Source organism: Osmerus mordax, chromosome 17 (genome assembly GCF_038355195.1).
Source record: "Osmerus mordax isolate fOsmMor3 chromosome 17, fOsmMor3.pri, whole genome shotgun sequence".
NCBI lineage: Eukaryota > Metazoa > Chordata > Actinopteri > Osmeriformes > Osmeridae > Osmerus > Osmerus mordax.
Window position 1 is genome coordinate 15,624,726 of NC_090066.1, and position 27,342 is coordinate 15,652,067.

At 47.6% G+C, this 27,342-nt stretch overlaps 2 pseudogenes; one reads left to right on the forward strand and one right to left on the reverse strand.

Annotated features, from left to right (window-relative positions):
* Positions 1-20,578: 20,578 nt before the first annotated feature.
* Positions 20,579-22,707, reverse strand: LOC136960046 (C-X-C chemokine receptor type 4-like; annotated as a pseudogene).
* Positions 22,708-23,179: 472 nt separating this feature from the next.
* Positions 23,180-26,492, forward strand: LOC136959914 (uncharacterized; annotated as a pseudogene).
* Positions 26,493-27,342: the final 850 nt, after the last annotated feature.

The following is a 27,342-nucleotide window of genomic DNA, read 5'->3' on the forward strand; positions in this document are numbered from 1 at the left end:
ACATATTACTGGCGATTTTCAAGTCGGATCTCATATTTGCTGCGGCAAATATGAAAGTAGGCCTATAGGCTACGTGTGCACTACATTAGGCTACTATTCGCGACAAAATAAATGGAAACAAAATAAAACATTTGCAGGCTCGCATGAAGTGGGACTCGATCGCACTAGAGCAAAAGTACTTGCGCACCAAAGTCCGTTGATTTACACCACGAGCTGTTAACTACGTTGGCCTTCAGGTAACATTTGGATTTGGCTTCTTCTGAATCAACTGGTTCCCATAGACACTACCCGAATGTAGGCTACTATGCACGTATTTGGGGTTGTTTTAAGGCAATAGCCGTATTTTCCACGACATCACAGCTCCTTCTGACACAACATATAAAAAATTCATACTAAGAACGTTGCTGCTAACCTGCTGAGTGTTTCTTCGCTGTGCGTTTTGAAATCAATTCATTTCATAGTTGTATATGTAGCAAGCACTACATTACAGCCATTGGCCACAACAAAATAAATGGAAGCTGAGAAAATAAAACATTCGCAAACTCGCATGAAGTGGGATTCGATCGCACGGGAGCTAAAACGCAACCTGCCTTGCAAACTAACGGGGGTAATAATATACTTATAATAATATATCTGAGTCTGATGCGCGCGACCGAGTAGAACAAGTCATAGAGAGCTTGGCTGCATACTCTGCCGTCACAGATTTACACATTAATAGTAGCTGTTTTAGTCATTGTTTGACATCAAGTTGCTCAGTCTGTGATGCATCCTCTAAAGACCCGGCAATTCAATCAATTTCCCGGCACATTTGCAATGTAATGCAATGCAGATGTGCACACCGCCCCCTACCGAACAAGATGGGTAGCTCGGTCAGCAGAGAGCTGAAGAAGAGCGGCTACTGACGTCACTCTGCTGCGGCGCTCAGAATGCTTTTTCGTTCATTTTGCATTTCTGCAAATGCATTTGAATTGTGGTCACGATTTTGCAGCCACGTTCTTAAAATGAAAATGCATTTCTGGAAATGCATTTTGATTTGAATTGTGGTCACGATTTTGCAGCAGCGTTCTTAAAACGAAAATGCATTCCAGAAATGCATTTTCGTTTTAAGAACGCTGTAAAATTTTACATTTCAAATTTGATTTTGGTGTCTATTTGCTGGGGCATATTTTGAAAATTAAATCTGAAATGTCTATTTCTTTTTCATTTTAATTAAGTGAAAGATTGAGCACTCTTGAAGAAGAAAATAAAAATACAAATAGGATGATTGATTACTAATTTCATTTATGAGTCAAATAATGCAGCCACATTCTTAAAATGCAAATGCATTTCTGCAGATGCATTTGCATTTGAATTTTGGTAACAATTTGCTTCCATAGTTTGAAACCACAATAATTTCACCCACAAATCATTTGCTTGTAATGTAATGTCATAATAAATCCTACAATGAAAATGTATTTGTGAGGAATGTTTATTTTAACGATTGAAAACAGATGCATCATAGACCACTGTAGTAACGGTGGAGTCAGGTGGCTGAGCGGTTAGAGAATCGGGCTAGTAATCAGAAGGTTGCTGGTTTGATTCCTGGCTGTGCAAAATGACGTTGTGTCCTTGGGCAAGGAACTTCACCCTACTTGCCTCGGGGGAATGTCCCTGTACGGCTCAAGCCTTCGGCGAGAGCACAACCTTTGTTCTCTCACATATATATTTATTTATTATTTTCGCCCCCCTAAGGATCAGTCAATATTTGGACTACATACACAACGGCGGTGTCAAAAGGTTCGTCTTGGTAGCGATTGCGTTGGTTGTATTTTTATTTACGTTCCGTTGCATGGTTTAAGTAGAAATTGCGTTTTTGTGGTGAAAAGTGAAGCTAACGGTGGCTAATTTGCTAGCCACAGTCACTGACGTTACTAACGTCACTACGTCACTAACGTCACGAAAACACGCGTGACTACCTGTAGCAGAACATTCGTTTCACATCTGTTAACTTGGGGGATAGCTAGGCTAACTATAGCTTTACTGCAAGGCAGCTGCAGGAACGCCACAAGCAAAGAGGCCAGGGTGATAACTATTTACTCATTTTACTTTGTGATGTGAAACACAATTATGAAATGTAATGTACAATATTAGCTGATATTATTAAGGAAGTAAGCCCACATCTACTTTTGGAAACGGTAGTCTACTATTTCACTGAAGCATTAGCATCATGACATTAGCCTCTGTTGCCCGGGCAACACATACTACAGTGGTCTATGATGCATCTGTTTTCAATCTTTAAAATAAACATTCCTCACAAATACATTTTCGTTGTAGGATTTATTATGACATTACATTACAAGTAAACGATTTGTGGGTGAAATTATCATTACCTGTGGTTTCAAACCAGTGTTGCTCACTGCAATGCTGTAGCCTACGCGAGACACTACAAAAACATCTACACAGCTGTAGGAAGTCAAACGGCGACAGAACATGTTCGGCACTCCCCTTACTTAATCAAAAGTCTATAACTACTAACCTGAACTTCATTGCCACAGCCTAAACGTTGCCAATCTGTTCATGAAAATAATTAATTTCAGCCTAAACCGTACAACGGAACGTTTAATCCAATTCAACCAACGCAATCGCTACCAAGACGAACACAGCAGTAGTCTACTAGTACTGTACCGTAGTAGTACAATTTACCGGGGCAGCTTCTCCACACAGGGCTATATCGCATTTTGCGTTGTTACTGACAATGATCGCTACCAGTGAGCTTTTTATGAATGAGCGATTTTCCACTAAATAAATGTAGCAAGTGGGCAAGCAGTAGTAGTTTGGTGCCTATCCCTGCCCCTTTCCAGCTGCATAGTTAGTTCTCTCTGTCTCTTCCTGTCATACAGCAGTGCATCACTAATTGGGAAAGGGGATGCAATTAATTAAGCTACCGGACGTATTATCCACAAGCTTATAAATAGACACCCGGGGTCCTAAAGCCGGTAGCTCATTGTCAACACCACTGGTTCTCGGGCTGTGTAGCAGAGTCACGGGTGCTGCGTGAAATCGACAGGTATGTCTGAGCAAAGGTTTCTAAGTTTTTCCGTCACTGTTGACTACCTTGCTAAGTTGCTACTTGTTACCTATTGTATAGGAAAGCGGAGCCGCTGTAGGTCGATGTGCGTGTGGGGGAGTGACGCCGTGTTGTGTGTAACATTTACATTTACATTTACATTTATTCATTTAGCAGACGCTTTTATCCAAAGCGACTTCCAAGAGAGAGCTTTACAAAGTGCATAGGTCACTGATCATAACAACAAGATAGCCAAAAAACATCGCGAGTAGCCAAAACATGAAGCACACATTGTGAACAACCAAAGTAAGTGCCAAAGGGAAGAACCATAAGAGCATGTAGTTAAACAAGTCACAACCAAACAACATGAACAGCTATAAGTGCAAGTGTACCTGTGGGAAAAAGCAAGCAACAGTAATAAAACAATATATCACAGCGAGAACCAAAAATTTTAATCAGTTACCACTAACCACAAGAGCAACAAGTCTCTAAGCAAGAGTCATTGTGATCCTTGAGGAAACTAACATCGGGTCAAGCGAACCGTTCCTAAGTACCGTTGTACTCCCGGAACAAGTGCGTCTTGAGCCTTTTCTTGAAGGTGGAGAGACAGTCAGTGTCTCTGATGGAGGTGGGGAGTTGATTCCACCACTGGGGGGCCAGACAGGAGAAGAGCTTGTGTTGGGACCGGGCGGTCTTGAGCGGTGGGACCACCAGGCGGTTGTCTGAAGAAGACCGTAGGTGGCGGGTGGGGGTGTAAGGCTGCAGGAGAGACTTGATGTAGACGGGTGCAGTCCCGTTCACTGCTCGGAAGGTCAATACCAGGGTCTTGAATCTGATACGGGCCATGATAGGTAGCCAGTGGAGAGAGATGAGGAGCGGGGTAACATGGGAGCGTCTGGGTAGATTGTAGACCAGGCGGGCCGCCGCGTTCTGAATCCTCTGAAGAGGGCGGGTTGCACATGCTGGGAGACCAGCGAGCAGAGAGTTGCAATAGTCCAACTTGGAGAGGACGAGTGCTTGGACTAGCAGCTGGGTGGAGTGCTCAGACAGGTATCTCCTGATCTTCCGGATGTTGTAGAGGGTGAATCTACACGACCGGGAGACCGCAGCAATGTGGGCCGTGAGGGAGAGCTCGTCGTCCATGGTAACCCCAAGGTTCCTGGCAGAGGATGAAGGGGTCACCGTCGCAGATCCCAGGGTGATTGAGAGATCGTGGGAGATGGAGGGTTTAGCCGGGATGATGAGAAGTTCTGTTTTGGCGAGGTTCAGCTGGAGGTGGTGCTCGGTCATCCAGGCGGAGATGTCTGTGAGGCAGGCCTCAATCCTAGCTGAGATCCCCGGATCGGTCGGGGGGAACGACAGGTACAGCTGCGTGTCGTCAGCGTAGCAGTGGTAGGAGAAGCCATGGGAGGTGATGATTGGTCCAAGTGAGGTGGTGTACAGAGAGAAGAGGAGGGGTCCAAGGACGGAGCCCTGTGGGACACCAGTGGAGAGCTGGCGAGGGCCCGACAGTTTGCCTCCCCAGGAAACCTGGTAGGATCTTCCCGACAGGTAGGATGAGATCCACTGGAGTGCAGTGCCAGTGATGCCCATCTCAGAAAGTCTGGCGAGCAGGATCTGGTGGTTAACCGTATCAAACGCTGCAGAAAGGTCCAGCAGAATGATAACGGATGACCTGGAAGCCGCTCTGGCAGACTGGAGGGCAGTGGTGACTGAAAGGAGGGCAGTCTCTGTGGAGTGGCCAGTCTTGAAGCCCGATTGGTTGGGGTCAAGCAGGTTGTTCTGAGAGAGAAAGTTAGACAGTTGGTTAGATACAGCACGTTCAATTGTTTTTGAAAGGAAGGGTAACAGTGATACCGGTCTGTAGTTCTGGAGAACGGCAGGGTTAAGGGAGGGTTTTTTGAGTAGAGGGGTAACTCTAGCCTGTTTGAAGGCAGAGGGGAAGGTGCCAGAGGTGAGAGAGGAGTTTAGGACATGGAGAAGAAAAGTTATGATGGAGGGGGAGATGGTTTGAAAGAGAGGGGAGGGTATAGGATCAAGGGGACAGGAGGTGGGGCGATGAGAGAGAATGAGGTCAGAGATCTCTGCCTCAGACAGGGGAGAAAAAGAGTTTAGACATTTAGTTGGGTCAGTCATGGAGGGTGAGAGGGTAGGAAAGGTGGGTTTAGGGAACCGACTGCTAATGTCGGCGACTTTTTTCTCAAAGAAGGAGGAGAAGTCGTCCGCTGTCAGGGTGGAGGGAGGGGGTGGGGGAGGTGGGTTAAGAAGGGTGGAGAAGGTAGAGAAAAGTTTGTGGGGGTTTGAAGCAGAGTTAATTTTGTTCAGAAAGTAGAGGGTTTTAGCACCAGTTATGTGAGAAGAGAAGGATTTGAGGAGGGAGTGATACTTATCAAGGTCCAGACCGCCTTTGGACTTGCGCCATCTCCTCTCGGCTGCCCGAAGGGTGGACCGTTCTTCACGAATAACATCCGTAAGCCACGGGCAGGAGGGAGAAGATCGTGCAGGCCTGGTTGACAGGGGACAGAGAGAGTCAAGTGATGCAGTTAAAGTGGTTAACAAGGTGTCGGTGGCAGTGTTAGTGGGGTGGGACGAGAACTCGTCAATGGGGGGGAGGGAGGATGTTACAATAGAGGAGAAATGGGAGGGGGATAGGGAGCGGAGGTTGCGCCGGAAAGTTACAAGGGGAGGGGAGGTAGAAGGAGTTGGAGGGAGAGAGATAGAGAATTGGATAAAGTAGTGATCAGAAATATGCAGTGGGGTTACAGAGGTTAAGTCAGTGATACAGTTACGTGTCAGGATGAGGTCTAGCTGTTTGCCTGCCTTGTGGGTCGCCGGTGTGCTCAGCAGCGTCAGGTCGAAGGAGGTCAGGAGAGACAAGAAGTCGACGGCCTGAGTTCCTTGGAGGTGGATGTTGAAGTCCCCAAGGACTATCAGGGGGGTTCCATCATCCGGGAGGACGCTGAGGAGCATGTCCAGCTCCTCCACAAAGTCGGCTAGCGGGCCTGGTGGGCGATAAAGAACAATTAAGTATGCTTTGATAGGATCAGTTAGCATCGCATAATGGTGTTCAAATGATTTGGCAGTAACAGGGAGTGGTGTGGATGTGTATTTAATATGTGGGGAAAGAAGCAACCCTGTCCCACCACCCCGCCCGGTTGAGCGGGGTGAGTGAGTGAAGGAGTGGTTGACGGAGAGAGCAGCTGGAGTTGCAGTGTTCTCAGGGCGGATCCATGTCTCTGTCAGCGCAAGGGCATGAAGAGAAGCATGAGATGCAAACGCTGGGATGAAGTCTGCCTTGTTCACAGCGGACTGGCAGTTCCAGAGCCCTATAGAAAGAGAGAGGGCAGGTGGAGAAGATCTGGATAGGTAGCGAAGGTTAGAAGTTGACCGTATATACTTTGTGATATATCTACGTCTACGGGTAGTGTAATGAACGGGAATGCTGAAGAAACACATGCTAGCTATGAATATGTTGTAGGTGGATTAGAATACAAATAGGGTGATACTTATCAGAAGAGGTGATCCACCACGTCGGCCATCCTCGGTGGACTCCCGCAGGTAGACTCCCTGTCTTTGTTCGACCGAGTCTTCGTGCACCGAGGCTGCCAGACGAGGCTGCCTCTGCAGTGCTACTCGCCTAAATATGCTAAAGGCGCAGCTGACAATGGCCCTAATTATGTAAACAAAGCCAGGGTCTCACTCGGCGGCAAGTACCCTGAAACTCGATCTCTAGCTAGCTACCTATTGACCAATTTAGCTGCTATACCCTTACCCTCTGTCAAAGAGGCAAATAATTAGCAAAACACAAATGAATGAAACAAACTCTGGTTACTTACAGTCAGATGGCAGTCACGAAGTACACTCAGTAAGACACTATTAGCTCTGAATCTGATTACAGAAGTCAGGGCTGATTTAACCAAATTCTACAATGGCCCTAATTATGTAAACAAAGCCAGGGTCTCACTCGGCGGCAAGTACCCTGAAACTCGATCTCTAGCTAGCTACCTATTGACCAATTTAGCTGCTATACCCTTACCCTCTGTCAAAGAGGCAAATAATTAGCAAAACACAAATGAATGAAACAAACTCTGGTTACTTACAGTCAGATGGCAGTCACGAAGTACACTCAGTAAGACACTATTAGCTCTGAATCTGATTACAGAAGTCAGGGCTGATTTAACCAAATTCTACAATGGCCCTAATTATGTAAACAAAGCCAGGGTCTCACTCGGCGGCAAGTACCCTGAAACTCGATCTCTAGCTAGCTACCTATTGACCAATTTAGCTGCTATACCCTTACCCTCTGTCAAAGAGGCAAATAATTAGCAAAACACAAATGAATGAAACAAACTCTGGTTACTTACAGTCAGATGGCAGTCACGAAGTACACTCAGTAAGACACTATTAGCTCTGAATCTGATTACAGAAGTCAGGGCTGATTTAACCAAATTCTACAATGGCCCTAATTATGTAAACAAAGCCAGGGTCTCACTCGGCGGCAAGTACCCTGAAACTCGATCTCTAGCTAGCTACCTATTGACCAATTTAGCTGCTATACCCTTACCCTCTGTCAAAGAGGCAAATAATTAGCAAAACACAAATGAATGAAACAAACTCTGGTTACTTACAGTCAGATGGCAGTCACGAAGTACACTCAGTAAGACACTATTAGCTCTGAATCTGATTACAGAAGTCAGGGCTGATTTAACCAAATTCTACAATGGCCCTAATTATGTAAACAAAGCCAGGGTCTCACTCGGCGGCAAGTACCCTGAAACTCGATCTCTAGCTAGCTACCTATTGACCAATTTAGCTGCTATACCCTTACCCTCTGTCAAAGAGGCAAATAATTAGCAAAACACAAATGAATGAAACAAACTCTGGTTACTTACAGTCAGATGGCAGTCACGAAGTACACTCAGTAAGACACTATTAGCTCTGAATCTGATTACAGAAGTCAGGGCTGATTTAACCAAATTCTACAATGGCCCTAATTATGTAAACAAAGCCAGGGTCTCACTCGGCGGCAAGTACCCTGAAACTCGATCTCTAGCTAGCTACCTATTGACCAATTTAGCTGCTATACCCTTACCCTCTGTCAAAGAGGCAAATAATTAGCAAAACACAAATGAATGAAACAAACTCTGGTTACTTACAGTCAGATGGCAGTCACGAAGTACACTCAGTAAGACACTATTAGCTCTGAATCTGATTACAGAAGTCAGGGCTGATTTAACCAAATTCTACAATGGCCCTAATTATGTAAACAAAGCCAGGGTCTCACTCGGCGGCAAGTACCCTGAAACTCGATCTCTAGCTAGCTACCTATTGACCAATTTAGCTGCTATACCCTTACCCTCTGTCAAAGAGGCAAATAATTAGCAAAACACAAATGAATGAAACAAACTCTGGTTACTTACAGTCAGATGGCAGTCACGAAGTACACTCAGTAAGACACTATTAGCTCTGAATCTGATTACAGAAGTCAGGGCTGATTTAACCAAATTCTACAATGGCCCTAATTATGTAAACAAAGCCAGGGTCTCACTCGGCGGCAAGTACCCTGAAACTCGATCTCTAGCTAGCTACCTATTGACCAATTTAGCTGCTATACCCTTACCCTCTGTCAAAGAGGCAAATAATTAGCAAAACACAAATGAATGAAACAAACTCTGGTTACTTACAGTCAGATGGCAGTCACGAAGTACACTCAGTAAGACACTATTAGCTCTGAATCTGATTACAGAAGTCAGGGCTGATTTAACCAAATTCTACAATGGCCCTAATTATGTAAACAAAGCCAGGGTCTCACTCGGCGGCAAGTACCCTGAAACTCGATCTCTAGCTAGCTACCTATTGACCAATTTAGCTGCTATACCCTTACCCTCTGTCAAAGAGGCAAATAATTAGCAAAACACAAATGAATGAAACAAACTCTGGTTACTTACAGTCAGATGGCAGTCACGAAGTACACTCAGTAAGACACTATTAGCTCTGAATCTGATTACAGAAGTCAGGGCTGATTTAACCAAATTCTACAATGGCCCTAATTATGTAAACAAAGCCAGGGTCTCACTCGGCGGCAAGTACCCTGAAACTCGATCTCTAGCTAGCTACCTATTGACCAATTTAGCTGCTATACCCTTACCCTCTGTCAAAGAGGCAAATAATTAGCAAAACACAAATGAATGAAACAAACTCTGGTTACTTACAGTCAGATGGCAGTCACGAAGTACACTCAGTAAGACACTATTAGCTCTGAATCTGATTACAGAAGTCAGGGCTGATTTAACCAAATTCTACAATGGCCCTAATTATGTAAACAAAGCCAGGGTCTCACTCGGCGGCAAGTACCCTGAAACTCGATCTCTAGCTAGCTACCTATTGACCAATTTAGCTGCTATACCCTTACCCTCTGTCAAAGAGGCAAATAATTAGCAAAACACAAATGAATGAAACAAACTCTGGTTACTTACAGTCAGATGGCAGTCACGAAGTACACTCAGTAAGACACTATTAGCTCTGAATCTGATTACAGAAGTCAGGGCTGATTTAACCAAATTCTACAATGGCCCTAATTATGTAAACAAAGCCAGGGTCTCACTCGGCGGCAAGTACCCTGAAACTCGATCTCTAGCTAGCTACCTATTGACCAATTTAGCTGCTATACCCTTACCCTCTGTCAAAGAGGCAAATAATTAGCAAAACACAAATGAATGAAACAAACTCTGGTTACTTACAGTCAGATGGCAGTCACGAAGTACACTCAGTAAGACACTATTAGCTCTGAATCTGATTACAGAAGTCAGGGCTGATTTAACCAAATTCTACAATGGCCCTAATTATGTAAACAAAGCCAGGGTCTCACTCGGCGGCAAGTACCCTGAAACTCGATCTCTAGCTAGCTACCTATTGACCAATTTAGCTGCTATACCCTTACCCTCTGTCAAAGAGGCAAATAATTAGCAAAACACAAATGAATGAAACAAACTCTGGTTACTTACAGTCAGATGGCAGTCACGAAGTACACTCAGTAAGACACTATTAGCTCTGAATCTGATTACAGAAGTCAGGGCTGATTTAACCAAATTCTACAATGGCCCTAATTATGTAAACAAAGCCAGGGTCTCACTCGGCGGCAAGTACCCTGAAACTCGATCTCTAGCTAGCTACCTATTGACCAATTTAGCTGCTATACCCTTACCCTCTGTCAAAGAGGCAAATAATTAGCAAAACACAAATGAATGAAACAAACTCTGGTTACTTACAGTCAGATGGCAGTCACGAAGTACACTCAGTAAGACACTATTAGCTCTGAATCTGATTACAGAAGTCAGGGCTGATTTAACCAAATTCTACAATGGCCCTAATTATGTAAACAAAGCCAGGGTCTCACTCGGCGGCAAGTACCCTGAAACTCGATCTCTAGCTAGCTACCTATTGACCAATTTAGCTGCTATACCCTTACCCTCTGTCAAAGAGGCAAATAATTAGCAAAACACAAATGAATGAAACAAACTCTGGTTACTTACAGTCAGATGGCAGTCACGAAGTACACTCAGTAAGACACTATTAGCTCTGAATCTGATTACAGAAGTCAGGGCTGATTTAACCAAATTCTACAATGGCCCTAATTATGTAAACAAAGCCAGGGTCTCACTCGGCGGCAAGTACCCTGAAACTCGATCTCTAGCTAGCTACCTATTGACCAATTTAGCTGCTATACCCTTACCCTCTGTCAAAGAGGCAAATAATTAGCAAAACACAAATGAATGAAACAAACTCTGGTTACTTACAGTCAGATGGCAGTCACGAAGTACACTCAGTAAGACACTATTAGCTCTGAATCTGATTACAGAAGTCAGGGCTGATTTAACCAAATTCTACAATGGCCCTAATTATGTAAACAAAGCCAGGGTCTCACTCGGCGGCAAGTACCCTGAAACTCGATCTCTAGCTAGCTACCTATTGACCAATTTAGCTGCTATACCCTTACCCTCTGTCAAAGAGGCAAATAATTAGCAAAACACAAATGAATGAAACAAACTCTGGTTACTTACAGTCAGATGGCAGTCACGAAGTACACTCAGTAAGACACTATTAGCTCTGAATCTGATTACAGAAGTCAGGGCTGATTTAACCAAATTCTACAATGGCCCTAATTATGTAAACAAAGCCAGGGTCTCACTCGGCGGCAAGTACCCTGAAACTCGATCTCTAGCTAGCTACCTATTGACCAATTTAGCTGCTATACCCTTACCCTCTGTCAAAGAGGCAAATAATTAGCAAAACACAAATGAATGAAACAAACTCTGGTTACTTACAGTCAGATGGCAGTCACGAAGTACACTCAGTAAGACACTATTAGCTCTGAATCTGATTACAGAAGTCAGGGCTGATTTAACCAAATTCTACAATGGCCCTAATTATGTAAACAAAGCCAGGGTCTCACTCGGCGGCAAGTACCCTGAAACTCGATCTCTAGCTAGCTACCTATTGACCAATTTAGCTGCTATACCCTTACCCTCTGTCAAAGAGGCAAATAATTAGCAAAACACAAATGAATGAAACAAACTCTGGTTACTTACAGTCAGATGGCAGTCACGAAGTACACTCAGTAAGACACTATTAGCTCAGTAACAAGGTACGTTATTAAACGTAGCCGCGGTCTTTTACTATTCTGGTTGTAGTATATGGGCAAATCATGATGTTGTGTTTATGTATCTTTTACCAGTGTATTATATGCTTGCAGTGTCAGACCCACGCAGCTACACAGGAGTGCTAGTTGCTGTTCTCTTTCTTTTTTTTCGTAAACAATAAAGTAAAGAATGAGCGGCACCAATGCGCCGCTCATTCTTTACTTTATTGTGTCGGTTTAAGTTCCTCTAGCCTATCGGCCTGTGTCGTATATGTATAGGTGTAAATGTGTGCCGCAGGCTAGAGTGGACTTATTATTATTGTTTTTACTTTATTTCCAGTCTGTCTCCCTTTCCCCCTTCATAGCTAATAACCTCAGTGCTGGTAAGGCCACTAGCGAGTTATCCATAGCCGGTCTCTGTAGTTTGTTTTCTCACCCTAGTAGCCTACAGAGAGTGCGGTGTGTTTGTAGTGGAACTCTTACTTGCTTGGTCACGTATCACGAGTGTCGTGAATATTGTAGTGCATTTTCCCTGAATTTAAACACATGCTATTGAGTGTGTACAAGACCACGTGTGTTATAGAGACCTAGAGACCTGGCCTGACATCAGTCCTTCTAGTGGCCCGTTGCCGAGGTTCCCCAGCCCCCATACTGTCCATGTATGTTATTATTATTTTCTTTATCTGGTGACCAACCAACTCCACTGTTGTGCGATATTTATTAATAAAGATTATTTTTATACTTTCTCCAAAATAAACTGTGCAATAGCATTATTGAGTTCCCCTTGCTCAGATATAAATTAGCCCACTTCAAGGGGTGGCGTAGTCTACTGGCCTAGGAGGGCGCTACATTTTGGCGTAGTTCGGCAGGACGGCCTTCTATTTTGGTTGGTTGGTTGGTCCCATTTATTTTTTTGGCGGCACTTTTGTGTAAATGTGTGGTCGTGGTGTGTGTGTGTAGAGAACAGCAACTGGCAATATGTCGGAACAGGAGAGAGACGGGACGACGGAGCTGCAGCAACTGCGAGAACGGATTACTCAGCTTCAAGCTGAAAATGAGAGACTGTCTAGTGGACCAGGTGATGGAGATGGCCAAAATGGCAGCACAAGCAGGAATACTGCACAGCCAGTCCAAAGAGAGCAGGCATTCTACCTGCCCCGTGAGAGACGATGCCCTAAATTCTCCAGTGCTGCAGTAACAGGGTCGTTATCTGTGGACGAGTGGGTAGAGGAGGCCGAAAGTTGTATTCGGTCAAGGCACATGTCTGATGTAGAAAAAGCAATGTTTTTATATGACCATCTCGAAGGTGAAGCCAGAAATGAAATCAAGTATCGTCCCGTAGCTATCAGGGAAAACCCTGTTGAAATCATAAAAATTTTAAAAGAGGTATATGGGTGTAGTAAGTTTTATGTATACTGGCAACAACGATTTTTTGACAGAAAACAGAGGGAAAATGAATCTTTATTTGAGTTTTCGCATGCACTTATGGAACTCATGGAGAAGGTTAAGCAGTCCAACAGAGATGCAATCACTAATCCCGATACTGTGCTTAGGGACCAGTTTTGTGAAAATGTGCGTGACCACATGTTAAGAAGGGAACTCAAGCGGGCAGTGCGGGCTAGTGAGAGGTTAACGTTGTTGGATGTACGTCGTGAGGCAACTAGGTGGGTGGAGGAGGGTCAGACGGGTCGTGAGCGGAGTCTTCGTCCTCCAGGGCGGGCCACCGAAACACCCTATACAAGTCAGTGTGAGTCTACTGTTGCTCAATCCTCCCAGAACACTTTTGTACAATCCTCTGAGATGGCCGAGCTTAAGGATATCGTCTTAAGACAGCAAGCCCAACTAGACATATTAGTCAAGCATCTAAGCCAACCTACCAGCAGGCCCTATGCCTCCAAGACCCCTAGGGAAGGCCGTTTTAAGCGTACTCCTGATGGGCAGCCTATCTGCATTCGGTGTAACCAGCCCGGACATATAGCCCGGTATTGTCAGTCTGCTCCCCCTCCCCAGAATAGTAGACCTGTCTCCCGTACGCTACATGATAATTCCATCAATCAGTCAGCGCCCCATGCCAGCAGTTCCGATAGCCAAGTGGGAAACTAAAGACCCCCAGTGTGCAGAGCCAAACACTGGGAGGGGAGGTATCTGGCTCGGTTTACTCCTCTCTTGACCAGTTAGTGGGGAATTGCCCAATCCTAGATGTGGTTATGGGGGGTGTGAGGGTACCATGTTTGATTGACACTGGCTCGATGGTTACGACTGTAACAGAGAGCTTTTTCAGTAAACACTTTTTGCACTTACAGAGGAGGGATTGTAAATGGCTGGGCCTTAAAGCAGCCAACGGGTTAGACATGCCTACACAGGCTACATTGAGTTGGATGTGATGGTATTGGGACAGTGTATCCCAGGGAGGGGGATCTTGATTGTCAAGGACCCCACAGATACAACCTTTCACAACCGTAAGGCTGCGACCCCAGGTATATTAGGGATGAATGTGCTTGGGGATTGTTATCAGGTTCTTTTTGAGAAGCATGGCCCACAGCTATTCCACTCCCCCCCGTTGAATCGGCGGGCCCGCAACCTTGCGAGCCCTGAGACATTGCGAAAAGATCAAGGCCATTCTCAACGCCTCCCAACCCTTTAAGGTTAAGATCCAGGGGAAGTCACCCATTTGTATTGGAGCTGGCGCCCTCACGATGGTACCTGTTACGTGCCCCCAGGTAGATTCCACTGACTTTTTGCTTGAGCCATTGGACTTTAAGGATGGGCAGTTGCCCGAAGGCCTTCTGGTGTCCCCCACTCTCGTCTCTGCAAAAAAAGGCCTTTTATATGCCCCTGTTGTCAATGTTGGGAGCACTGAGGTGTGGCTACCCCCTCGACGGGTCATTGGGGCTGTGCAAGCAGTGATGGCCACCTCGGCTGGCGTTGAGGGCATCAAGTTCGAGTCCTTATGGGAGGAGTGCTGTGCCCATGTCTCTGCCCAGAAGGTAGCCCCTAGCTCCCAAGTTACTGACCAGGTCCTTCATGACCTTGAGGGGCTGACTCCAGCACAAGCTGCCCAGGCTAAAGCCCTCTTCGCACAATACGAGGACATCTTCTCCAAGGGTGATGAGGATTTGGGCTGTACTTCCTTGATGGTCCATGAGATCCCCTTGATCGATGATGCCCCTGTCCGACAGCCTTATCGCCGTTTACCACCCTCTCAGTACGAGACTGTGAAGGCGCACATCCAGCAGCTCCTGGATAACAAAGTGATACAAGAAAGCAGCAGCCCTTATTCGTCCCCCATTGTCTTGGTGACTAAGAAAGATGGGAGTTTGCGTCTGTGTGTAGACTATAGGCAGCTGAATTCCAAAACCCGCCGTGATGCCTACCCTCTCCCCAGAATAGAAGAGTCCCTGGACGCCCTCTGTGGAGCAAAATGGTTTTCCACCATTGACCTCACAAGTGGTTACCACCAAGTCCCCGTTGCTGAGAAGGATAAAGCGAAGACTGCCTTTTGCACCCCATTTGGCCTCTTCGAGTTCAACCGAATGCCATTTGGGCTCTGCAATGCTCCTGGCACATTCCAACGCCTTATGGATCAGATGTTTGGCGATCGTCGCTATCAGTCTGTCCTCCTGTATCTTGATGATGTCATAATTTTCTCTTCCACTATACAACAGCATTTTGAGCGGTTGGGAGAAGTTTTCGCGAGGCTATAGAAGCAGGACCTGAAAGTCAAGCTGTCTAAGTGCCGTTTTTTTCAACCCGAAGTCAGCTACCTGGGGCACATAGTGTCTGCTGAGGGTGTGGCCACGGACCCTTCCAAGATTGAGGTAGTGAAGGAGTGGAAACGTCCAGGTCACCTGGCCGAACTACGGTCTTTCCTTGGTTTCGCAAGCTATTATCGCAGATTTGTGGAGGGGTTTTCTAAGCTTGCAGCCCCCTTGCACCATCTAGTGGGGAAGTTAAGTGGGCCAAGACGGAAAGGGAAGACCCCCCACGTTCCTTTGGCGTCATCGTGGGACGATGCCTGCGAGAGTGCATTTCAGTCTCTAAGGGAGAGGCTAACCACCGCCCCTGTCTTAGCTTACGCAGACTTCCGGACGTCCTTTGTCCTTGAAGTAGATGCCAGTCATGGTGGCCTAGGGGCTATCCTGTCCCAAGAACATGATGGAAAGGTGCGCCCCATCGCTTTCGCCAGCAGGGGGTTGAAGCCAACCGAGAGAAACATGGAAAATTACAGCTCCATGAAGTTGGAACTCCTCGCATTGAAATGGGCTGTTACTGAGAAATTCAGAGAATACTTGCTAGGGAACCATTTCACCATCTTGACCGATAACAACCCTTTAAGTCATCTACAGACTGCTAAACTGGGAGCAGTTGAACAACGCTGGGCCTCTCAGTTGGCATCATTCAACTTCACGATCAAGTACCGCCCTGGAAGAAATAACCAAAATGCTGATGCATTGTCCAGGCAATACCTGGAGCGCTTTTCCATCGGCACGGAGGTCCCACTGCTGGGGGCATTGTCAGGTACCTTCGAGCGAGCTACCACCGAGTGCCAAGAAGTGGTGGCCCTGCCAGGCCACACACCCCAAGACCTACGGCTGCTACAAGAGGGAGACTCTGTGATCGGGCCAGTGTGCAGGTACCATCGAGAAGGGAGACGGCCACGGGCTGAGGAGCGGGAGGCATTGTCCATTTCCAGCAAAGCACTGTTGCGCCAATGGGACCGCCTGGTCAAGGAGGAAGGGGTGCTGTACCGCCTAATCCATGCCCAGGGGGGAGGTCCAGAGATACTTCAGCTGCTGATTCCCCAATGCCTAAAGGAAGATGTCCTTCGTAGTGTCCATGACCAGCAGGGCCACCAGGGAATGGAAAGAACCCTTCAACTACTGCGGGCCCGCTGTTTCTGGCCAAATATGGCCCAGGATGTTGAAAGATGGTGCCAACAGTGTCAGAGATGTGTGCTGGGAAAAGCAGTCCAGCCGAAGGTCCGCGCATATTGGGGGACACTCCAGGCCACCCAGCCAAATGAAATCCTGGCCATGGACTTTACCACCTTGGAGCCGGCGAGTGATGGAAGAGAGAACGTCCTCATCTTGACCGATGTATTCACCAAATACTCACAGGCAATACCCACCAAGGACCAGAGGGCCGTCACGGTGGCCCGCCTGGTGGTCCAGCAATGGTTCCACCGTTTTGGCCCCCCCGCACGTTTACATTCTGACCAAGGGAGGAACTTCGAAAGCCCGCTGATCCAGCAGTTGTGCCAGTTATATGGAATCCAGAAGACCAGGACCACCCCTTACCACCCTCAGGGGAACGGGCAATGCGAAAAATGTAATCGCACCCTTCACGACCTGTTGCGCACCCTGCCACCAGCTGAGAAACGCCGCTGGCCCCACCACCTTACACAGTTGACCTTTGCCTACAATTCAACACCTCATCAGACTACTGGGCATACCCCCTACTACCTCATGTTCGGGCACCATCCCAGATTGCCCGTGGACTTCCTTTTGGGGATGGGGGAGCCAATGCAAGGAGATGGCACGCTGGACGATTGGGTCCAAGAACATCAGCGGAGCCTAAGGATGACACAGGAACATGTCCGGCAGAGGGCTGGGAAGCTGGCACAACGTCAAAACCAGAACCACAATGACAAGGTGAACGATTCCGGACTTGAAGAAGGGCAGCTGGTGTACCTGCGGAACCACCCGTCAGGGAGGAACAAGATGCAGGACCATTGGAACCCAGCTGTTTTCCAAGTGCAACAGAGGCCTTCAGGAACTGGGGCAGTGTACACCGTGGCCCCTGTTGATGGAGAGGGACCGGTGAGGCAGGTGCACAGGGTTGAGCTGAGGGCCGTTCCTGAAGTATTACAGCCAGCGGTAGAAACGGGCACTCCCCCCACGAGCAGAGATGAGTCTGCCACTCCAGCGGTTGCTGAGGTATCTGCGGATGAAGATGCAGCCATTTTTTATCCTGAGGAGTTTCAGGAGGCCCAAATGTCACCTAGATCCCTGCCCCCAGAAGAAGAGGGCAGTCCCGAAGAAGTGTCCCCACCCTTACGACGCTCGAGTCGAGCAACAGCAGGCCAGCACGCCAACCCTCACCGACTCCCGAGGCCAGTCTCTATAAGAAATGAGGAAGAGACACTGGCAAATGGTTAAGGGCAGGGTGGCGGGACCCCTGCCATCAGCGTCGGGCCGCCGATTCATTTGGAGGGGGTGAATTGTAGCAAGTGGGCAAGCAGTAGTAGTTTGGTGCCTACCCCCTGCCCCTTTCCAGCTGAATAGTTAGTTCTCTCTATCTCTTCCGGTCATACAGCAGTGCGTCACTAATTGGGAAAGGGGATGCAATTAATTAAGCTACCGGACGTATTATCCACAAGCTTATAAATAGACACCCGGGGTCCTAAAGCCGGTAGCTCATTGTCAACACCACTGGTTCTCGGGCTGTGTAGCAGAGTCACGGGTGCTGCGTGAAATCGACAGGTATGTCTGAGCAAAGGTTTCTAAGTTTTTCCGTCACTGTTGACTACCTTGCTAAGTTGCTACTTGTTACCTATTGTATAGGAAAGCGGAGCCGCTGTAGGTCGATGTGCGTATGGGGGAGTGACGCCGTGTTGTGTGTAACAAGGTACGTTATTAAATGTAGCCGCGGTCTTTTACTATTCTGGTTGTAGTATATGGGCAAATCATGATGTAGTGTTTATGTATCTTTTACCAGTGTATTATATGCTTGCAGTGTCAGACCCACGCAGCTACACAGGAGTGCTAGTTGCTGTTCTCTTTCTTTTTTTTCGTAAACGTGTGTTTGATGCATTGGTGCCGCTCATTCTTTACTTTATTGTGTCGGTTTAAGTTCCTCTAGCCTATCGGCCTGTGTCGTATATGTATAGGTGTAAATGTGTGCCGCAGGCTAGAGTGGACTTATTATTATTGTTTTTACTTTATTTCCAGTCTGTCTCCCTTTCCCCCTTCATAGCTAATAACCTCAGTGCTGGTAAGGCCACTAGCGACTTATACATAGCCGGTCTCTGTAGTTTGTTTTCTCACCCTAGTAGCCTACAGAGAGTGCAGTGTGTTTGTAGTGGAACTCTTACTTGCTTGGTCACGTATCACGAGTGTCGTGAATATTGTAGTGCATTTTCCCTGAATTTAAACACATGCTATTGAGTGTGCACAAGACCACGTGTGTTATAGAGACCTAGAGACCTGGCCTGACATCAGTCCTTCTAGTGGCCCGTTGCCGAGGTTCCCCAGCCCCCATACTGTCCATGTATGTTATTATTATTTTCTTTATCTGGTGACCAACCAACTCCACTGTTGTGCGATATTTATTAATAAAGATTATTTTTATACTTTCTCCAAAATAAACTGTGCAATAGCATTATTGAGTTCCCCTTGCTCAGATATAAATTAGCCCACTTCAAGGGGTGGCGTAGTCTACTGGCCTAGGAGGGCGCTACATAAATGTCAAGCTTATTTACGTTTTTGGGGGCATATTTTCAGTTAGCAGATGGTACTGTTTGAATCGCGATTCTATCTTCTGCCGGTAACGTCGTAGAATAATCTTCAAAGGGGCGTATAACCCTTGTGCTACCTTAGGCTCGTTTTGACCCATAGGTATGTTTTGCTAACTTTTCATGCTAAAAAACCAAAGTGAAACATTTTCTCTATCCTTTGCGCGGTATCGACGTCCTTTTGACCACAGCTATGTTGTGCTAACTTTTCATGCTAAAAAAACAAAGTGAAACATTTTCTCTATCCTTCGCGCGGTTGCTCCTTTGGCTCTCGACGAAGGCTGTCGCATTTTTCTATCCTCCCCTCCCTGACCTTCCCTGCTTGGCTGTGTCTTGTCTCAAGATACTCTCTCATCATCACTCTCCGAAACTAGAAGCATGGAATTAATTAGCTGGTCTCTCAATGCAATTGACACCATCTTCTCGAAGATAAGCTCGGGTTCAGGGGAACCTAACTGTCCGGACGGGACGTTCGTAGCTGGCTACACTATGGACGCGTGGGAGAATTGGCGTGTGGTGTGTCCAGCGTCGCGTCGCCTGCTTGTTTCCCCAGGGTGGCTGGCGGGTCTGTGTCCAGCGCCTACCATGGCTGCAGGTCCAGATGCTGCTTGTCTACCCCCCAATTCCCGTTGCAAGTCACGTGTTTTTGTAAATGTTGTTGTGCTTATGTGCTGAGGTTTTTGTCTGTTCCCACACTGTACTCCTCTAGGAGCATTGTCTGGGGGTTGCCTTTTTCTCTCCTCCTCTCTCCTCATGTTATGCTGTAACTTTCTAGTTGGCGCCGAAAATGGCTGCCTAGGTAGGCTCTCCTGCCAAAGTAAATTCCTTGTCTGTGCAAACTTTCATGGCGAATAAACACCAATTCTGATTCTGATTCGTTTTGACCACAGCTATGTTGTCTGCGTTGTCTATTACATCACCCTCGCGCTGTCTCCGGGTCCTTGTGAGCCCCCTGCACTAATTTGGCATTGTAATAATGTGTTTTGCTCCTTGTATATTCTAAAATAAGGAGGAGGAGGAAGCATACACCTGGTCCAAGCCACTAGTCTGAAACCTAGATTCATTCTCAATATAATGTTTCAGTGCTTTTGACATGCGTTTGTTTAGAACCATCATGAGTCAAAGTTGAGTCATAGTTGGTGTGTGTGATGATGATGATGACAGTGATATAGACACATCCAAGACTACCAGCACTAACTGGGATGGAGGGAGGGTGAACACCTCCAAAATAATTGAAACTAACACACACACACATATACATACTGACAACTCTGAGAGACAGGAAGAGTAAGACAAAAAGTGAGAACATTTCATTTCGAAATTTTATTGTATATAAACAAACTTAAAAACAACAAAGAAACGTTTATCTTTCAGACAAGGGACAAAGTCATGGATCAGCAGACTACCCTCTTCCCATATATAGGACGAAGCATTTACACCCTCATCCAACCCACACCTACATCCACACCCATATTCTGTTAGCTGGAGTGTAGACTAAATGACTCAGACTCTGTGGTAGTAGAGGTTCCTAGGCGTCTAGGAGGCGGGCTCGTCATACTGGAGATGAGGCGACCGAGTGTTGAGTCCTCCTGTCTGGCGGACCTCTTGAAGTCCGCCCCCAGGAAGGCGTACAGCAGCGGGTTTAGACAGCAGTGGGCAAATGCCATGGGTTCAGCCACCGCCAGCCACACAACCAGCACCACCTCCAGACTGCAGCCCCTGGGAAGGACCTGTAGGCGCATGAGGGCATCCACAGTGATGCCAGCACCATACGGGAGCCAACACAGGAAGAAGCAGACGATCAACGCCACAGTGGTCCTGACAGCTCTGCGCTTCTGTCTCTGCCCCTGCAGAGGCCCGATGCGTGTCAACCTGGACACGATGACACAGTAACACGCCAGCAAAACTAGGCCCGGTACATTTATTCATTTAGCAGACGCTTTTATCCATAGCGACTTCCAAGAGAGAGCTTTGCCCGGTACCAGCAAGCCCACCAACACCAGCTGCAGGTGGAACACTGACTCCCAGAGTGGAGCGTTGTCAGCTGGGTATAAGCGCTGGCACACAATCGTCCCATCTCCTGCTTCCCAAGTCCTGGCAAACACTATGTCTGACACGGCCAAGAGAGCCGCAGGCGACCAGGCTCCTGGAAAGGGGAGGGGTGGGGGGAGACAAAGAGGAGATTCGGTGGTTAGATCAGGAGATGGAGAATACAAGTGAAGATGTACCCCTGTGCATACATCTGAAGCATGGGCACGTCGAGAGAGAGAGAGAGAGAGAGAGAGAGAGAGAGAGAGATGAGGCTAGAGACGTAGCTCAACTACAAACACCAGTCTCCGTGCCAGTAGCTGTCTTGTGCGTGAGGTGTGCGCGTCTGTTGCTTTGACCACAGCTAGGTAGCGGTCCAGACTGACAAAGGCCAGGATGAGCACACTCCCATACAGGTTCACCGTGTAGATGACGTGCACGGCCACACAGGTGCCTAATCCGAAACGCCAGTCCGTCAGGGCGGCATCCGCTGCCCAGAACGGGAGCGTCAGCACAAAGAGAAGATCGGCAGCAGAGAGGTGCAGTCGGTAGCGGTCTGTCAGACTCAATTTTGACCTGGGGACAATCAGATAAAACCATTCTGTGTGTCATCTTCTACATCAGAATCAGAATGTGTGTTTATCAGCCATGTAATGTGTTGTAACACAAACAAGGAATTTACTGTGACAGGAAGGTGCATATAATAAACGAATGTACGAATCTTTCGTTCTTTCTTTTTCAAAAGATTAAAATGTACAAAGTAACGAACTAAACTTACTAAAGGACTAAACTAATATAACATCTTTGTCATCGTCTTCTTTATTCTCACCTGCGCTGGCAGCCAAGCACCATCCACACCAAGCCGTTCCCAGTGATGCCCAGGACAAAGATGAAGCCGTAGACCACAGGGAGGAACACTCTCTTGAGGTCAGGGGTTATAACTTGATCCAGGTCACACGGATCCTCCAGAGCCAGCCCCAAGTCACCAGAACCAGTGTCGTTTATGTCATAGTCAAACACAATATGCTGTAGGGAGGGAGAGACAGAGAGACGGATAGGAGGGGGAGAGATGGCAACAGTCATGAGATACATAGAAAGACACTAGTAGATGAAGTGAGATAGAATAAGCAGTTTCACCATAAGCCACCATAAATTGCCTTGATAAAAAAGGATGACATGATGACTGTTCTGAATTGAACTGACAAGATTCTTGACCAAACATATATTTTAAGTTGTACAATCATCTTTCTATTTGCTGAGACCAACTTTCCAGACTATAATGATCCTTTATCCTTTTTATAAATATCCTTTATCTAAAGATAAAGCCCAAATAACTAGACAGACCTGCCACATTGTGACTGTGGGACCTTCCATGGGGGAGCAGTTGTAAAATGACCTTCAATGTACACCTACAAATCATAGATACGTAAATACAACAACAAAGCTGAATAAGACCTTGCCGCATACCTCATAGTAGGACATGATTGAGAGGAGCCTGGGTCTCTGTCTCCTCTGCTGAGCGGAGCTGAGTACACTTCTCCCTTCAGTGGAGTTTAATATCTCTCACATTCACCCCCAGAGCCCATGCAAGTCTTGGTAGGAGGACTACACTTCCTCATCCCGGTTGGAAGAATACACTTCCTCATCTCGGTCGGACAAATGAGTTCCCTTCCCCCCTCGTCTCTGTGGTAGAAATGCACTTCCTCATCTCGGTTGGAAGAATACACTTCCTCATCTCGGTCGGACAAATGAGTTCCCACCCCCACCCCCCCCCCCCACCGTCTCTGTCGGAGGAAATGAGCACCCATCACCCACCCCTGCAACTAAATGAGCGAATACTGAGCGCTTGGACATTGAGTGCGAGAGTGCGAGAGGAGAACGCCGCAACCTGTCGGCGCCCGAAGAAGACAAAGCCGACAGTGATCCTCACGAGGACCAAGTCCCAGATACTTTCATGTCAAAAAACTGCAAAATCAAATGGTCTTCGGTTCCGTGTGTGACTGCGCCGCCGCCGCAGCGTAAAAACCCAGAGAGGCCCCCCGGACCCACAGCTTACGCCGTTTCCCACGCCCGTGACATGGTCTCCACGTTTTTACTCTTTGTCACGCCACAAATCGAAAGAGTGATCTTGGACGAGACAAATCGCGAAGGCTATCTGAAACGTGGAGAGGAGTGGAAATTCATGGACGCCACTGACCTACGCGCCTACATAGGGCTGCTAATCCTGGCGGGGGTGTACAAGTCCCGAGGCGAAGCAGCCGCTAGTCTATGGGATGCACAAAGCGGCAGAGTGATTTTCCGTGCTACGATGCCGCTCAAACTCTTTTACACTTACTCGTCAACGCTACGATTCGACGACCGTGGGACACGAGCGGCGAGACGCGCCACGGACAAGTTGGCGGCGATACGAGAGGTCTGGGATATGTGGGTAGAGAGATTACCCCGCCTCTACGACCCAGGGCCCGAAGTGACCGTGGATGAACAACTGGTCGCGTTCAGAGGACGGTGTCCTTTCAGGCAGTACATGCCGAGTAAACCGGCAAAGTATGGGATCAAGTCGTGGGTCGCGTGCGATGCAAAATCAAGCTACGCTTGGAAGATGCAAGTGTACACCGGGAAGTTGAGCGACGGAGCCCCGGAGAGGAACCTGGGGATGCGCGTCGTGCTCGATATGACAGAGGGCCTGAAGGATCGCAATGTCACGTGTGACAACTTATTCACCTTTTACGAACTCGGACGAGAGCTCATGACGACGAGAAACATGACCATGGTTGGCACGGTCCGAAAGAACAGGTCCGAGCTCCCGACTGAGCTGCTAGCGACAAACAGGCGACGGGTGCTGTCGTCGCAGATTGCCTTCACGCCCACCACCACTCTAGTTTCCTACCTCGCCAAGAAAAAAAAGAACGTTTTACTCATGAGCACACGCCACACAGACGCCGAAATCAGCGACAGAGACGACGGGAAACCGACCATCATCCTAGATTACAACCGCAACAAAGGAGGGGTTGACAATCTGGACAAGGTCGTCACTTACTACAGCTGTAAAAGGAAGACTGCCCGCTGGCCCCTCGTCATCTTTGACAATATGATTGACGTCTCCACCTACAACGCCTTTGTGATATGGAGAGAGATCAACCCCAACTGGATGCCTGGCAAGCGCAACAAGAGGAGGTTTTTCCTCGAGCAGCTTGGTAGGGCACTTGTGAATCCGCTGATCGAAAGAAGACAACGTGTCCCCCACACGGCAGCGGCTGCTGCGGTTGTGAGAGGTCTCCGGACGGACAGCTGTCGTGGTCCGGCACCTCAACGGCAACCTGAAGAGGCTGACGACGATGATGACGAAGCCCCCGCAGCCGCAGCAGCCGCCTCATCGGCAGGACCGTCATCCTCACCACCGGTCACCTCTTGTGTCAGTAAGAGGAAAAGATGTCAAGTCTGCCCGGTGAAGAAGGACAATAAAACGACCACCGTTTGTCGTAGGTGTAAGAAGTATGTCTGCAGAGCCTGTTCGCATGTATACTGCCCCACATGCCCTCCCTGAGTTGTCAGTTGTGAGTCTGAGTTGTCAACTGAGAGAAAACTAGAGTGGTGGTGGGAGTGAAGGCAAACAGGACACGACAACGGGGATCTTGGGGCTGGCTCTGGAGGATCCGTGTGACCTGGATCAAGTTATAACCCCTGACCTCAAGAGAGTGTTCCTCCCTGTGGTCTACGGCTTCATCTTTGTCCTGGGCATCACTGGGAACGGCTTGGTGTGGATGGTGCTTGGCTGCCAGCGCAGGTGAGGATAAAGAAGACGATGACAAAGATGTTATATTAGTTTAGTCCTTTAGTAAGTTTAGTTCGTTACTTTGTACATTTTAATCTTTTGAAAAAGAAAGAACGAAAGATTCGTACATTCGTTTATTATATGCACCTTCCTGTCACAGTAAATTCCTTGTTTGTGTTACAACACATTACATGGCTGATAAACACACATTCTGATTCTGATGACACACAGAATGGTTTTATCTGATTGTCCCCAGGTCAAAATTGAGTCTGACAGACCGCTACCGACTGCACCTCTCTGCTGCCGATCTTCTCTTTGTGCTGACGCTCCCGTTCTGGGCAGCGGATGCCGCCCTGACGGACTGGCGTTTCGGATTAGGCACCTGTGTGGCCGTGCACGTCATCTACACGGTGAACCTGTATGGGAGTGTGCTCATCCTGGCCTTTGTCAGTCTGGACCGCTACCTAGCTGTGGTCAAAGCAACAGACGCGCACACCTCACGCACAAGACAGCTACTGGCACGGAGACTGGTGTTTGTAGTTGAGCTACGTCTCTAGCCTCATCTCTCTCTCTCTCTCTCTCTCTCTCTCTCTCTCTCTCTCTCTCTCTCTCTCTCGACGTGCCCATGCTTCAGATGTATGCACAGGGGTACATCTTCACTTGTATTCTCCATCTCCTGATCTAACCACCGAATCTCCTCTTTGTCTCCCCCCACCCCTCCCCTTTCCAGGAGCCTGGTCGCCTGCGGCTCTCTTGGCCGTGTCAGACATAGTGTTTGCCAGGACTTGGGAAGCAGGAGATGGGACGATTGTGTGCCAGCGCTTATACCCCGCTGACAACGCTCCACTCTGGGAGTCAGTGTTCCACCTGCAGCTGGTGTTGGTGGGCTTGCTGGTACCGGGCAAAGCTCTCTCTTGGAAGTCGCTATGGATAAAAGCGTCTGCTAAATGAATAAATGTACCGGGCCTAGTTTTGCTGGCGTGTTACTGTGTCATCGTGTCCAGGTTGACACGCATCGGGCCTCTGCAGGGGCAGAGACAGAAGCGCAGAGCTGTCAGGACCACTGTGGCGTTGATCGTCTGCTTCTTCCTGTGTTGGCTCCCGTATGGTGCTGGCATCACTGTGGATGCCCTCATGCGCCTACAGGTCCTTCCCAGGGGCTGCAGTCTGGAGGTGGTGCTGGTTGTGTGGCTGGCGGTGGCTGAACCCATGGCATTTGCCCACTGCTGTCTAAACCCGCTGCTGTACGCCTTCCTGGGGGCGGACTTCAAGAGGTCCGCCAGACAGGAGGACTCAACACTCGGTCGCCTCATCTCCAGTATGACGAGCCCGCCTCCTAGACGCCTAGGAACCTCTACTACCACAGAGTCTGAGTCATTTAGTCTACACTCCAGCTAACAGAATATGGGTGTGGATGTAGGTGTGGGTTGGATGAGGGTGTAAATGCTTCGTCCTATATATGGGAAGAGGGTAGTCTGCTGATCCATGACTTTGTCCCTTGTCTGAAAGATAAACGTTTTTTTGTTGTTTTTAAGTTTGTTTATATACAATAAAATTTCGAAATGAAATGTTCTCACTTTTTGTCTTACTCTTCCTGTCTCTCAGAGTTGTCAGTATGTATATGTGTGTGTGTGTTAGTTTCAATTATTTTGGAGGTGTTCACCCTCCCTCCATCCCAGTTAGTGCTGGTAGTCTTGGATGTGTCTATATCACTGTCATCATCATCATCACACACACCAACTATGACTCAACTTTGACTCATGATGGTTCTAAACAAACGCATGTCAAAAGCACTGAAACATTATATTGAGAATGAAACTAGGTTTCAGACTAGTGGCTTGGACCAGGTGTATGCTTCCTCCTCCTCCTTATTTTAGAATATACAAGGAGCAAAACACATTATTACAATGCCAAATTAGTGCAGGGGGCTCACAAGGACCCGGAGACAGCGCGAGGGTGATGTAATAGACAACGCAGACAACATAGCTGTGGTCAAAACGAATCAGAATCAGAATTGGTGTTTATTCGCCATGAAAGTTTGCACAGACAAGGAATTTACTTTGGCAGGAGAGCCTACCTAGGCAGCCATTTTCGGCGCCAACTAGAAAGTTACAGCATAACATGAGGAGAGAGGAGGAGAGAAAAAGGCAACCCCCAGACAATGCTCCTAGAGGAGTACAGTGTGGGAACAGACAAAAACCTCAGCACATAAGCACAACAACATTTACAAAAACACGTGACTTGCAACGGGAATTGGGGGGTAGACAAGCAGCATCTGGACCTGCAGCCATGGTAGGCGCTGGACACAGACCCGCCAGCCACCCTGGGGAAACAAGCAGGCGACG